We start from the raw sequence: 16654 nt of genomic DNA, 5'->3' as shown, positions 1-16654 counted from the left end.
ACCTACTGCAAGCCTGGATTTAACACAAGGGTGAATATCGGGAATACAATAATGAACGTACCTTGAAGCCACCTTAACCCACGAACACCTGATTTTCAATGACAAAATCCACTGAAGCATATGTAAAATATTTAAAATATATTTACATAATTATATACATCTTTACTCCGCCACGGTTGCAGAACAGTTGAATGTTTAAGATGAATGACTGACTGACTGAGTTTAGTTTACGCCGCTTTTAGCAATATTCCAGCAATATCACGGCGGGGGACACCAGAAATGGGCTTAACACATTGTGCCCATGTGGGGAATCGAACCCGGGTCTTCGGCGTGACGAGCCAACGCTTTAACCAATAGGCTACCCCACCGCCCCTTTAGATGAATGAGAATGAGGAAGTCAATATGTTTTTAGATTTCGCATATAAACTTGTTTTTGATTTTGATTAACAGTATTTAGGCATATAATCCCAATAATATATAAAAAACAATAATGGAAGAGAAATATGGTTAAATATGGACAAGATATTTTTTTTTAGCTACAGACCCATTAACAGATATTTTGTGATAATATCAGCCTAAACATTTGAAAACCATTGTAAACATGTATTTTGTCTTTAATACGACTTGAAGCAAAAATATTCTTTCTACAATTAAACTGAAAAGAATGAAGCGGGGACGGCAATTATGTAAAGCAATAAATTTAAGACATCAATGTTCGACTTTTATGGTATCGTGACCTGATTCATTAGTGTGTAATATTTCATTTCTCTAACTTGGATGCTTTTCGAAAAACAGTCCCATTGAGAAGAGGGCGGTTGGAACGAAACGTGGTACCCCTAGATAGAGTTGCAAAAGGTCAACAAGATATTTTTTCAAAAAGGGAGGCTTTCCCATAATCTTTGTGAATGAACATTGTACTTTCCCTGCTTTGTTTCAATCGTTGTGTTATTTGTGGTATTTCAGTGGCCTTAAAAGTGTGGATGTGTGAGTAAAGGCCTTGCTTGTAACAAGGATTTCTGAAATAAAACAAACAGAAGTCACAAATCTACCTTTAGAATTCGAGTGAGTGAGTGAGTAAGGTTTTACGCCGCTTTTAGCAATATTTCAGCAATATCACGACGGGGGACACCAAAAATGGGCTACACACATTGTACCCATCCGAATTCGAGACAGTTCGTCAACAATTAAAGCAAGTTCTGCCTGACCTTCACTGAGACAGTCAGTCATTGCTGACACAACAATATGTGAGTCAATTTGGTTTTACGCCGCTTTCATCAATATTCCAGCAATATCACGGTGAGGAACACCAGAAATAGGCTTCAGATATTGGACCCATGTGGGGAATCGAACAGGGATCTTGGGAGTGACGAACGAATGCTTTAACCACTAGTCTACATGAGCCTACACCTTGAGGTACAACACATGCTATTTATTTGATTACATTTTAAATGCATAAAAACAAACTTCATGCGAATAAGATTTGCCAACAGTCAGCATCCTACCTTCTATACCCCGTCCATGCAACTGACAATTACAATTGTTTCGTTTTGTTTTTTTTGTAAAACGATAGTAGTAAATACTTAGCCTTTGATATTTGTATCTTTATCAGTACATGAACCCAAGGGACTCTGTTTATCTGTTTGATTTTCCTTGCCAACACTTACCCATAATATGGAAAATAATATATTGCAGGGGCGGATATAGCTTTTTGAGAAAGGTGGGGTGCACACTATTGAGAAAAGAGGGGGTGCACACTTCATTTCCGCCCGAGTTTCAATGGTCATATAACAAACTTTCTGGAAAAAGGAGGGGTGCGCACCCTGCACCACCCCCACCCCCACCCCCACCCCCTCTTGATCCGCCTCTGTATTACTTTTGCTTAATGTCTGACTCATACCTATGTTAATGCAATTCTCTGTAACGTTCCATTTATGTTATGGTAGCCGGACGTTCATGGAGACCTTCTAATTGAATTGCTTAGATCGATGACAATGACAGAAACAACGGCTGACCAGCGATCAGTTGAAATATTCTTACGATATTCATAGTTAAGAATCTGGAATCTCCACAGGGGAGATTTATATTCATTAGATCTGACAATCAAACATTGTCCGGCTATAAGAAGAACCACAGTAGCGTAAAAGCAATCCTGGTGAGTTCTTAATATCTGTGCGGTAGGTGTTAATAACACAGCGCGTCAACGCCTAATTGTTCGCAACAAGGTGATTGAGGATAAACAATTTACAACTTAAGAGTAGCGTTTCTGCACTATTCATAATGGGTGCTCATTGTTGTGAGAGTTATAAAGAGTTTCGGTCGAATGTTAAACCTTTTCTTCATAACTGAATGGAAAGAGTACGTACGTGCCGAGTACTTATTCATTCCATATTCAGTATATATTCAGACATTGTGTATGGGATTTTATAAACGGGCATGAAGTAGAACTGTTCAGCAATTGGGAATCTCATTTGTAGGGGTTACTATCAGGAACATATTCGAAACTTCGACAAATTTGATGCCGCTATCCGAGATGAGGACAAACATTTTATCAATTGCAGTGATTTTCGCAGGTGAGTTTACTGGATATATTTCAAAAGTGTTTAGTAAATGGCAAGGTTAATAGCGGCGCGAGTTGAAATTTGTTATATGTAAAGCTGAAAAACTGAGTCTGCAGGTCGAGGGGTTCTATCAGGGTATTATATATGGACACCCGTATATTTTTATGATATATTTGTTATTCAAATTCTTTGTTGATTAATATATATTTAATGATTCATCGAAGGTTGAAGTAATGTAAAATTATTGTGAACCTTTGTGGGCAACATAATATTTACCACTATTTTAAACGTTGAATATTTACCCTATGTTAATTTCCTGTAAACTAGTATGGTTCTGTTTGGCTTTCCGAAGATATCGGAAATGTGTCATTATTTTTATCATTACTAGTATTTAAGCAGAGGTTAAAGTACTTTAGTTGATTGTTCAAAACAAAATATCAGTAGCAATATCATGGATTCATCCAGTCTTGTACATTTCAAAAGTATCATATCATCATTCGCGCTCGATAATCATATTTTAAGAATTAATGCAAGAGATTTAAGAAGATATCACAGGACCAAAAGCCGGATAATACACCATTGAAATATACGTAAATAAAGTAGGAAATACATGCTATGACCAGATTTACGTATGTTTCCAGAGATTTCCTAACTTCGGGCATATATTTCATACAAATCTATACCTTTGAAACATATGCTCGTCGTACATTTCCGTATGCACAATGACCTCGTTCATGTATGCCATGACCGGATTGTCAGGTATTTCCAAAAGTGAATTGCAAAACAGATACCACAGTAAATACATGATCATACCGTATTTCCAGTGCATTCCTTTGAATTTCAATGGGTGCTGAAATTTCCGATTTCGTTCTAGGTTTACTCGGGTTGGAAACATGTAAATCTACTTAGGTGGGGAAACGCATGTAAATTTAGAATTTGCAAATGTTTACACGCCCTAGACATGTATGTATCATACCAGATTTCAGGGGTATGTAAATGAACGGTTCATACATCGTCATGTTACCTGTACTCAAGCAAGATGCTCATGTGAAGTACTTGGTTCATGTAATTTTATTTTCACACATTTTAGTACGTTTGAAATCAACGTCCACGTGACATCATTATTCTTATCACGAAAAGAGCCTGACAAAGAAAGCAGTATTACGCAAGCTAACACGCCTTATTAAGTTGCACTCGCTCTTCCTACCACTATCAGTTACGTCTTGTCTGCGGTGTTGGCAAATCTTGTGAGGTGCTTTTGTTTCAAGGGATTAAAAGGTTCAATGGTGAACAAAGGGCGATGAGGTGCCTCTTTGTCCTCTCAAGTGTCCCTAGCTGTCCCAATAGTTCAGCCAAATATGCCACACGTACCAACTCGTAATTTCTTAAGTCTATTCAGCTCACTACTGTAAAATATTGTTCGGCGGTACATAATTGGAATATGATTGCACTGCACGTGATCTTTCTTAATAGTCTCACAGTGCCTGAACCATATCATTTCCCCTTCCGCTCAGCCTTTGCTGTAATAACGTTCTACATCAGCTTTAAGTTGTCCACATTTGTTTCACTAACGCAAAAGTATGCGACAACAAACAATGGCATATCAAATTATATATTCTGTGAGACATGAAATGAAAAATAGTTTTCTTTGTGTAGCGATTATGACCCGATAGCACAGGCGGGGGCGTTCTCTGAGTATACCACAGGCATGTTGGACCTCCGTGCCTTTTTTAAATTCGCTTTGATTGTCCTGTTTAAATTGACGATCGATGAACTCAGATTGCGAAAGCAAATGTCACACAAGTAAATGTGATGTTGCATTGCTGTACCTTTACCCGTCGGAGAAGTCCTTCTCAAAAGATATATATTCCGTTGTTTGGAGCAGGCCTATATGACTATTACGCCCCAGTGCTGCTAAACAACTCGCAGACCTTAAGTCTGACATAAACGCAGACCTCGCATGTTCAAGTTCACATCTGATAGGGGCCGAAAATATTAATTGCGACAAGAATGCAATATCTCATTAAGTTATTGTTTTCCTAAGTAAGTGGAGTGCCTTCTACAACATAGGAGATAAGTGTGTATCGCTGTCCTTCTGATATTCCTCCGAACGGAATCTCTACCCATTTTAGGTACAATGTGTATGTTACAGAATAGTAGGGAATAGTCTTAAAGGTCACATGCAACCAAAAAATCAAATATAATTAAAACACAATTATCACTTATTCATGACATATAATATACATTGTTGGTTATGAAAAAACATATAAACAAAATTATAAGCGTACAATCGCAAATCAAAAGTGCAAAATTGTGTACTTCGGTTTACTTCCCAAGAAACGAAGCAGCCGGGATACCGAACCCAGTCAGAGCGGGTGGGTGTGCATTCAAGTGTAACGGCTGGTTCATTTGCATATGCCTTCACGGCTATTGTGTGTATATATATAGAGATGTTGGGTTTTGTAAATACATGCTCAGTTTTGGTGTATAACATTTTGCAATCAACAGACATCATAACATGTCATGTGTTCAGGTATCACGCCTGCCTGTCTGTGTAATTACATAATGTGACAGAGACCGAACTCGGGCCATAAATCAATGCATTTTGTTTATGGTGTACAGCCTGATTGGTGTTAAGTTCAAATTGCATGTGGTCAGTGATAGCAGCTGTGTATTGAATATTGTCATTAGCAGACAGGCAGGCAGGCAGACACACAGGTGTCAATAAAACAAGGCATTGAATTTTGTCTGTGACAATGACATATCTATATCACAGTTAGAAATTCTGTCAACGCTAAATAATGACATTGCTTTTAAGTATCGAACTAAGAAAGTGTCTCGGTAAGAGGAACGTGTGGTGAAATAGACAAATGAAATTATATAAACAGTTAATTCACTGTCATGACATATAAAAGCTCGCGCCTGTGAGATATCAACAAAACATTAGAAAAAATAGCTCACACCAAAGCCTTCACCAAGTATTCACCCGAGAACCCGCTTCCAAGCTGCGCGAACCTATTTACTTGCGCACGTGCTATGGGCGCAGCCCAGCTGTTGAAACCTGTTTTCCCCAGAAAAGTCGGGGGAAAATTAGTGAAACGTTTGAACTCCGATTTCGCGCGTTATTTTTCAACTTTATAAGTTGAATTTGCATCTATCAGAATCTGCAAAGTTGTGTTTTACGTTGCATGTGACCTTTAAGACTTTTCAACTTTGACTAGGATTCTTCGAACTTGTAACAGTCGTTTGAGAAGATCAAAAGAGAAAGGGGGTAGTACGCGATGTACTAGCGACGCAAGTGCGTCTCCATCACACATATAATTGGGGATGGCCTAAAGTTCGGGCCGGGCCGGGCCAAGGCGGGCCAAATCTATTATTGGCTGAAAAACACATTAACGAAAACCATGCCTACAATTAATCAATGCAACATACACTCATGATAATAATGATCAGTCGGAAGCCACAAACGCGTACCATAATAACTTTATTACGAGTAAATCGGTTAAAAACCCAGGAAGACGAGAAGCCTGTGAACTGGCTGACAGAGGTTACGTCTAAAAGTGGAATCGTTAAACGAAACGGGATTTAAAACGTATAAATACTTCAGCCAATTCCGATACACATTTCCGTCGGCCCGAACATACCACCTCATAAATTCACTATTCATCGTATTTAAAGCATGACCACATTTAAATGATACGATCTCTTCCCCACATTCTCACCATTATCTCGGCCACAATTTTCCGCCCAGCTTGGCTCGAGCCGTCAAAAGCAACTTAAACGTAACACACGTATCTTGAATTGTGTTTAAATCCATAGACTGGTATTATGTCTACCAGAATATCACTTTGTAATGTTATAAAATGCAACATGTAAAGAAAACTGCTCCGTTAAAGCAGAGACCATATAACAGGTGATGGTTTTGCGCACTGGCTCGAGGGCCATCCCTCTATTATATGGTCTCTGGTTAAAGTGAAGCCCTGGTCTCTCATTTTTCAACACAGACTCAATCAAAAGTGTTCAGTCTCTGTTCAGCCCGACTTGGCCCGGGCTGTCAAAAACACCTTAAACCTCACACATGTATCTTGAAATGTGTTTATATCCATAGATTAGTATTATACCTACCTACATATCACTTCACAGAGTCTCAAAGCGTAGTATTTGAAGCAAACACCTTGCTCAAAGTGAAGCCCTATTTTCTATACATTCTCAACAAAGACACATCATCACAAGCTTTCGGTCCGACTTGGCCCGGGCGCTCAAACGCACCTTATACCTCACAGATGTATCTTGAGATGTATTTAAATCCATGGATTGGTATTATATCTACCTAACTATCACTTTGTAATGTTATCAAATGCTACATGTAAAGATAACTGGTTCGTTAAAGTCAGCCCTTTTCTCTCTCCATTCTCAACATAGCTTCAATCAAAAGTATTTAGTCCCTGTTCAGCCCGACTTGGCCCGTGCTGTCAAAAACACCTTAAACCTCACACATGTATCTTGAAATGTGTTTATATCCATAGATTAGTATTATATCTACCTACATATCACTTCACAGAGTCTCAAAGCGTAGTATTTGACGTAGTATCTTTTTTACATATTCTCAACAAACAGGTTGTTTTTGACAGCCCGGACCAAGTCGGGCCGAACAGCGACTAAACACTTTTGATTGAGGCTATGTTGTGAATGGAATGAGAAAAGGGCTTCACTTTACCGGTGCAGTTTTCTTTACATGAGGCATTTTGTAACATCACACATTGATATTTAGGTAGATATAATACTAATGTATGGAATTAAACACAAATCAGGACATATGTGTGGGGTTTAAGTTGTTTTTGAGAGCCCGGACCAAGCCGGACCGAGAGCATGACTGTGATTTTCTATACATTCTCAACAACCACACAGGTTGTTGAGAATGTATAGAAAATAGGGCGTCACTTGAAGCAACGTGTTTGCTTCAAATAGAACGCTTTGAGACTCTACAAAGACGTACTTAGGTAGATATAACTCTATTCTAGAGATATAGACATAAATCAGGATACATGTGTGAGATTTAAGGTGTTTTTGACAGCCCGGGCCAAGTTGGGCTGAACAGAGACTAAACACTTTTGATTGAGACTATCTTGTGAATGGAGAGAGAAAAGGGCTAACTTTAACGAACCAGTTATCTTTACATGTGGCATTTTGTAACATCACACATTGATATTTAGGTAGATATAATACTAATCTATGGATATAAACACAAATCAGGATACATGTGTGGGGTTTAAGTTGTTTTTGAGAGCCCGGGCCAAGTCGGACCGAAAGCTTGTGATACAGTGTCTTTGTTGAGAATATGTAGAAAAGAGAGCTTCACTTTCAGCAACGTTTTTGCTTTAAATACTACGCTTTGAGACTCTATAAAGCGATATGTAGGTAGATATATTACTAATCTATGGATATAAACACATTTCAAGATACACGTGTGAGGTTTAGGTTGTTTTTGACAGCACGGGCCAAGTCGGGCCGAACAGAGACTAAACACTTTTGATTGCGGATTTTGTTTTCCGAGGACTTTTTTTTCCTAAATCGTTCGGAATGGAGAGAGAAAGGGGCTTCACTTTTACTTTACTTTATAAAGTGGTATTTAGGTAGATATAATACCATTTTGTGTTTCATGTGTATTAGTAAATATAAGCATATGCATCGGCGCTGGCTATCTGATTTGAGCTGGTATTGTTTACAATGAAAACACATCAGAATTTTTGTGTTTGTGAATGCATACTTTGTTTGATGCTTTATAACATATTACAAAATGTTGTGATTTCAAATATTTCTTTTAATATACATAATCATGTCATATTTTCCCATTGACACTCGCCGATATCCACGTCTCTTTAACATAAACATCCTGTGCTGATTCAGCATGAGACAATAAAAGTTAATTAGGGAACCCCAATATCTTAATTAAGGAAAGAAAAGCAGTCAAACACTGTCACTTCCTGCCCAGGACCCCAGGATGTCACACGCTAAGAGAAGTAAGCATAGACATAGACATATCAAAGAAAACACATAACAACAAGACGGTGTCTTTTCTACGGGAATCTCGGTATGTAGTCATTGTTGTTGTGTGGGTTTTTTCACCACTAACTATACATTTTCAATCAAACTATGCATTTGTGAAGGCGGGAAGTGTATCGACCCAAATGTGCAGGTTTCGTTTTAATATTCTGCAATCCATTTTTAGTATTACCCGATGGCCAGGCCCGGCCCGACTTTTCTTGGCCCCACTTTAGGCCATCCCCCCAAAATAGATACCCAGTGATTAGTGATAGCGTTGAAGCAACTTATTAAAATTTACGACAGACACTATCAACTGCAGTACTAGTAGTACTGCCACACCCAGCATCGTATTTGTTACTCTCTTACATAAGGTAAAATATCACAGGGTTGTCATGGTAACGATAATTTGACATACTATTTATTGTCTTACTCTTTTATCAGCGATTAGAATTTAAATCAGTTTTGAGGTCAGCATGCTAAGAGAAAAGAAGCTGTAAAACGAAAAGTATTGTGATCGAATGCATTGGCCTTTGTAAAGCAAGTTCAAGCCACCTACATAAAAACCTGTTTTCATGATAAATATCTGCTAATCCGTGGCATGATTCCGACCATATCATGAGCATGTGTTTGTGAATCATAAACAAATAGTGATGTTACAAGGCGCCCATGCCGCGTCAACAACACATGCAAACGCACGATCATTGCAATACGGGCCCCTACACCAATGATTCTCCGTGACCTGGAGACACATGTGATTGAGCGTATGTAGGGACGTAGTCTGTCATACAGACCCTGAAGCAAATATATCCAAGCCCACGAATCTAGAAAATGTGGCAAGTGTAGATTTCCACAGCTTCAGGAGAATTTCTCAGGGCTCCTTTTATTATATTTTTCTTTTTCACTATGAACTTTTTTTCTGTAAAATATGTTCATTTCAGAGACTAGTTGTTAGTCTAGTAGGGACGGGTAGAAGTTTTTTTTGTTTCTTTTCTTTTCTTTTTTTAATGATCTAAGCAAGTCTAGCTATTTATGGCGTAAAGTCACTGCTTGAAGAAAGGTTTCATTACAAATTTATTTGGTAAATATTAGTATTTCACTGACTCAGTCATAATGTCATATTTGAAAACACATGGCAACCTATACTTCATTGTGACTATGATTAAGGCATCATTGTAAAACAAAAGGGTTATTTCTTTGCGTTAACTGACAAGTTTCGGTGTCAAATATTTGGAACTCCGGCCAAGGGTGATGTCATGCTGTCTGGAAATATGGCCTTTATGTAATGCTTTGGTTGCAATTAATGATAAGTAATTGTTGTGATGTTTTTAACGGATAATCTCAGCTGATTCAGATGCTTTGCATATGCTTTTCCCACTCGTTCCATACCCGTGAAAATAATTTTCTATATATGTCTGTAAGAAAATACTGTAAAGAAATACCGTTAGTCTGTGAATCTTCCAAATTACTTGGCCTTTTTTTCCATTGAACATCTGCACACTGATACTTTAAAACTGGTATATGAATAATAATTGTTTGCACTCTTTACCAAATTTAGTTTTCCATTTATTCAGCAATTTTCAGTTTCTATTTTCTGGAAATTCTGTACGAAGGTACATTTAACAGTTTCACTCAATAACAGTAACGCATACAGACAATAAGTTTCGGCACTTTGATAGATTAATAAGTAAACATTTATTCCATGATATCGGGATGCCAAAATGATTAACATAATTATGTAATGTACAACAAATCAAAGAGCAAAAAGCAAGAAAACGCATGAGTAACAAATGCTGTCAGGTGGTAAACTTCCAGTAATTATCCAAACTGCGTAGTTACCTAAGCTTATGAACTAATTGTAATCACAAGAATTTTCTATAATCTACCCTATAACTGGAATCAAAATAGGTGTACATTTATGTAAATTCCGTCGGGGAACTGACATTTTAGAAAACGTCCGTATGGGATAATATCTAGATTCCGAATAAAAAAGTGGTTATACCAAGTACGTATGTGCATGTTTACACATTTACAACAGTAATTTACACCGGGAATCATTAATACATTGTAATCATCATTTTTGAAAGAATAGATAATAAAATGTGTGCAGCTATGATCAGTCCGGTTCATGTCTGTGTGAACACACCTGTCTGTGTTTTATTGCAATAAGCAGTCTCTCCTTGCATGTTATATATAAGAAGTGTACCTAAGGTAAGTTATTTAAACTGTAATGTAATTTCCATTACAAAAAGTATAAACGGTATTACCTACTGACCAGCTGCAGAAAGGCTTATCAGTACCCCACCGCCATCACCCCACCCTAGGCCTGCCCCATCAAACACCCATCCCTCTCACACACATGCACACACACACACTCCCTAACATACATATCGCTCTAGCCCATAGACCCAATATTTGAACCTTTTAATCAGACATCATGTGTATGTCAAGAAAGGCAGGCACGTTAATAGTGGTGCTCTGTCATGGGTATCACTTCGCCATGTGTTTCTAATGATCTCCGTGCATTATGGCGTGGTCCGAAGCGCTAACGAACCCGATGTGAAAGTTACATTACAGAACCATTGAAATACATGTTAAAGTAGTGTTAATCCTGTAACACTATATTTACCCATTACCAACCATTTACGCGTGTACAAAATATATGGCAAACCTAACCCTGGTCATACGAGATTTCAAAGGTATTAAAATGCATGTCCTACAATCACAGCATTTACATATGTTACACATGCTAGAAAACACATGAAAACAATGGCCAGATTTACACACCTGTGAAATACATGTAAATACAGAGTTGAGAGTTCGTTAATTTTAACACCCTTTTAAACGTGTCTAAATCTGACAGCCAGATGACACGTAGATTTCCAACGTTGTTCATATGACCGCCGGATGAAACGTATATTTCCTAACGTTAGTAAATTTGGGTAATACAGTCATTTTGTGTGATGTATTTATGTTTAGATATTATGTTAAGATTCAATGCAATACCATTACGATGTAATATTATATTGAAGGCAACTATGAACTCTGATGTAAATTGTAAAATGTGTAATAGTAATAGAAATGAAGATAAAGTCCACTTTCTGTTTGAATGTGATAAATATGTAACACTACGAAAACCGTATTTACCTCTATGGAATAATTTAACAAATGCTTGAAAATTCATAAAGTTAATAACTTCGAATGACATAGTGCTGTTATTGAATTGTGCTAAAATGATCAAATCATCTCCTAAATGTCGATCTTCTATATGTTGATAGCACAAATGTCTGCCTATTGCCATTATGCACAATATCATTTGCATTGCTTTTTTGTACATGGGCCGATGGCCTACAAACTGAAATGAACTTCTTCTGTGTGACCCTTAGTCGGGAACTTAATATCTACCACTATTTTAAACGTTGAATATTTGCCCTATTAATTTCCGGTAAACCTGTTACTTAACACCAGTGAGTGAAGTGGTGGTGTAAATCCAGCTGGGGTCCAAGCGGAGGTTTAGCTGAGTGGTGAAAGCCTTCGATTCGTCACATGGGTACAACGCGTGACGCCCATTTCTGGTGTCCCCCGCCGAGAGATTGCTGGAAGATTGCTTAAAGCAGCGTAAAACCATAATCACTCACTCACTCACTCGCTCGTAATGCCGAAGACCCGGTCACCGTTGAGTGAAGGGGTAGTGTAAATCCACCTGGCGACCATGCGGAGGGCTAGCCGAGTGGTGAAAGACTTCGCTCGTCACGACGAAGGGCCAGGTTCGATTCTCCACATGGGTACAATGTATGACGCCCATTTATGGTGTTCCCCGCCGTGCTATTTCTGGAATATTTCTAAAAGCGGCGTAAAACCACAATCGCTCGCTCGTCACGCCGAAGACCCGGGTTCGATTCCCGACATGAGAAGAATGTTTGAAGCCAGTTTCTGGTCCCCAGATACCTGTGAAGGTCAGGGTCAGAATATTGATCTTCAGTCGTAAGAGGCGACGAACGGGACCGGGTGGTCAGGCTCGCTGACTTGGTTGACACATGCCATCGGTTCCCAATTGGGTAGATCGATGCTCATGCTGTTGCTGACTAGATTGTCTGGTCCAGACCCGATTATTTACAGATCGCCGCCATATGGCTGGAATATTGCTGAGTGCGGCGTAAAACTAAACTCACTCACTCACTCTGGTCCCCAGCCGTGATATTCCTACAATGTTGCTAAAAAGTAAACTCACTCAATCAATCAATTGTTTTCTGAATCCAGCTGTACAGCTTTCACACGGAGGCGGCGGCGATACAGGCGACTATTGCACTTTGGGACACGGGTGTGTGAATGGTGGTACCTGTGACCCTACAGCCATCGGTGGATTGGGAAGCTGTTCCTGTCCTACAGGGTACACAGGTCGAAGATGTCAAGTTGGTAATACATGTGTTTTAACCTACTTCACCAAGCAGAACAATTCCACATAAACATGTCGCCTAATAATTCACCATGTTTTCCATGCTGACCACTTAATCGGCTGGATCGTTTGCTTGTTTGCTGTTCACCCGTGAAGATCCGGGTAAGAATTGATCTTCAGTAACGCATGCTTGTCGTAAGAGGCGACTAACGGGATCAAGTGGTCAGACTCGCTGGCTTGGTTGACACATGTCATCGTATCCCAATTGCGCACATCGATGCTCATGATTTTGATCACTGGATTGTCTGGTCCAGACTCGATTATTTACAGACCGTCGCCGTATAGCTGGAATATTGCTGAGTGCTGCGTAAAACTAAACTCACTCACCAACTCATTGTTTGTTGTCCAATGCCTGCCTGAAAATTTCCTCACACGTTGCTGGTGACCCATTTTAACACTGAATCTCAAGGAATGGAAATGGATTTACATAGGGATAAAATAGATGTGATGATAGATGTGAAAACATATCGTTACTTACGGAACAGTTCAAATGTTCAGGGCACTTTCGATTTTCAAGTCGGATATTTCATTATAATTTCTAAAGGTTCTAAGACTGAAAGGAAATTTCTTCAGTAAAACGCACCAGAGTCACATATATCACCATACTGATATATTAAAGTCGTATATTAAAATATCAAAGTCGTAACGTATCATTCTCAACAATGCAAAAATGACATGCAGAGGTTATTTTATAGCAGTGTCTTATATATACTCGCGCTTCACTTCACACGGTCAACGGAAGATCAAAGATTCGTGCGGATAAGTGAGTCAATTTTGAGTTGATTTAACCGGTTGGTTTGTAAACTTTACCGTCCGGGAACGGAAACCACATACCGCATAACCGTTATAGACAGTCAGATATATAACGTAACAGATTGTTTTTTTATGAAAATTGACCGGAAGGCGAGGTTTCCGGATATTTGGGGTCCGGGTATCTGGGGTCTCACTGTATACCCCACTACACCATATCAATTCTCAAAAGAGCCTGATGACCTTCACCCCACCTTAGGTTCTCGGTTTTATATGGGGTTGGGGGTAAGCATATCTATTTGCAAGTAACTGCAAAGCCTTTACACCTTGTTTGGCATTGACAAGTGAAAGCTCGTCAAACAGACGACACACCAAGGGACGTAACTCTCATTTCTTACTATCCGATCTGCCATTGCTCGCATCTTCAAATCATAGGCTATCGATGCATAGGATATGCCTCTATACTAGAAGCGTATTGTATTGTATTGAAATTACCGAAGGGTGTAAATGTAACTGTCTCTCTCGCTCATGCAAAATACCTTCTCATTTGTACTTGTCAACTATACACTTACTTATAAACTTTAAAATAAATATTGTCATTGTTGTTTACAGCTTGCAGCACAAGTGCAGACTGTCAGAACTAAGGTACCTGCAATGGAATTGAATGTTCCTGTATGAGCGGATATACAGGTGGAAAATGTGGTAGGTGAAACAATTTGGTGAGGCTGTTTTACTCTTCATAATTGTTATACGTCAAGCGTCGAATATTTGCCAAATATCTATTGTGTCTGTGGCGAACAGAAGTTCGATATAGGGAGCAAGTAACGTTATGTGTGAAAGCGACAAAACCCTTTGCATTGTCACAACATTTCTGCTAAAAGCAGAGTCGACTTGTTTGTGGCCTGATGCACCACAGCATTCCTAACAGGTCTGAAAACAAACCAGACAGGCAAGTGATGGACCAGACAATCAAGTGACACGATGGCGCATTTACTGCTTTCAGTAATAACTTTGTCAGTCTTTTCATTCTGGATTTACAGTATTTGAGAATTTGAGATGTGTTCAGTTAATTAGACATGTCTGTTTCTTCCAGAGACCAGTGCAGCACCACCTGTGACGACCCTGACCCCGAGTTTGCTCGTCATCTCCATCCTCGGGGCCATCTTGACAAAGGCCTAGAATGCTTATAATACGAGCTATAGTATTGCAAACAGTCTCGTATGTTCTCACTGTTGGTCGAAGTGAGTCCGGTGTACTAACGCGAGGACTGGAAGGAAACCATACCAGTCAAATGTCAGTATGGTCGGTGTTGGATACTGCTTTCAGCAGAGACTTCATGGACTTATGGACACACATTCGACATTTTGAGTTATTTGGAACCACTGCGAATTTAACATCATATGTGTTGTTACAGCTGAATATAACCCGTGAAGATCCTGATTAGAATTGGTCTTCAGTAACCCATGCTTGTTGTAAGAAGCGACTAACAGGATGGTCAAGGGGATGACTTGGTTGACACATGTCATCGTATCCTAATTGTGTAGAAAGGTGCTCATGATATTGATCACTGGATTGTCTGGTCAAGACTCGATTATTTAAAGACCCCCTCCATATAGCTGGAATATTGCTGAGTGCGGCGTTTTGAAGAACACACCAACCAACCAACCAACCAACAGCTGAATCCCATAGCATCTGACAATTACTGTCATGTTCTCGCACTTATGAAACCGGAGCACATCCGGGCTTCCTTAATACCCTACCCGTCTTTGCACACAGCAATTGTTTCAGTTCGTACTTATTCCTTTCACACATGTCATGTATTTAAACTTCAAATATGCTTTGTTCAGGAAGTTACCTTAGCCTATGTTTAACTCTATTGATGTAACTGTTTTTATGAAATACAAAATGAAGTCTTGCCGAATGAATTTGCTTTAGTTTCCACCTACGACTGGACTCTTTAACCCGAGCTCGAGTCGCAGGGGTTCTCCTCTGATAACGTTCTGAAAAAGGCTCAGAGTTTTCGTGGATGGGAGCGGTGCCAAAATATAACACATACAATACGTTTTCAAATGTGTGCAAACATTTATTTAGCAATCCAAACTGTTTGAGTAATCACATGAGTTGTTTCCCTTTCTCTCTCTAACTTTCCTATTCTTTCTCTCTATTCCTTCTGACAATGTATAAAATTGAAAATGCATTTATGTAAATATTAGGGAGAGGGTATTTTAAGTTGGATAACTTGTCCCCAATCCCTTTCACATTTGTGAATAAAATATGTTTAAATCACGTCGTCTCGACAACCAGCTGTCGGACTTCCATTTTGTGTAAGCGGCGATGGCTGGGTGGGTTAGATCTCCGACATGGTGCGCTGGCGATTAGGTGCCTTACACTCAGAGAATGGGGTCGAATTCCGATGGGACTCAATCCTCCAAAAGAGGCGGAAAGTATTGTTACTATGAAAGTATAATCCCAAATATAACACTTGTTACATTTGAACCCTTCCGTGGAAGTCTTTGTGCATGCTGTCATATCCCGTCTTCACTTCACGGCCGTAGATCCCTTTATGTTGCCATTAAGACTATATAATTAAAGGTCACATGCAACGTAAAACACAACTTTGCAGATTCTGATACCTTTCGGTATGGACTTACCGAAACAAATCGTCAAAAATGCAAATTCAACTTATAAAGTTGAAAAACAACGCGATGAAAAAAACCGCGCGAAATCGGAGTTCAAACGTTTCACTAATTTTCCCCAGACTTTTCTGGGGAAAACGGGTTTCAACAGCTGGGCTGCGCTCATAGCACGTGCGCAGTGAAATAGGTTCACGCAGCTTGGAAGTGGGTTG

At 39.2% G+C, this 16654-nt stretch overlaps 1 long non-coding RNA gene across 1 annotated transcript; it reads left to right on the top strand.

The window, feature by feature from the left end:
* The first annotated feature begins 14196 nt into the window (after positions 1 to 14196).
* LOC124281884 lies at positions 14197 to 15303 on the top strand. The gene is made up of 3 exons (XR_006899994.1): positions 14197 to 14315; positions 14419 to 14508; positions 14900 to 15303. It is a non-coding gene; the product is annotated as an uncharacterized LOC124281884 (long non-coding RNA).
* Positions 15304 to 16654: the final 1351 nt, after the last annotated feature.

The sequence above is a fragment of the Haliotis rubra genome, unplaced genomic scaffold (genome assembly GCF_003918875.1).
Source record: "Haliotis rubra isolate DU_JTF1 unplaced genomic scaffold, ASM391887v1 Scf29, whole genome shotgun sequence".
Taxonomy (NCBI): Eukaryota; Metazoa; Mollusca; class Gastropoda; order Lepetellida; family Haliotidae; genus Haliotis; species Haliotis rubra.
The sequence above is the reverse complement of the archived record's forward strand: the minus strand, read 5'-3'. Positions and strand labels throughout refer to the sequence as shown.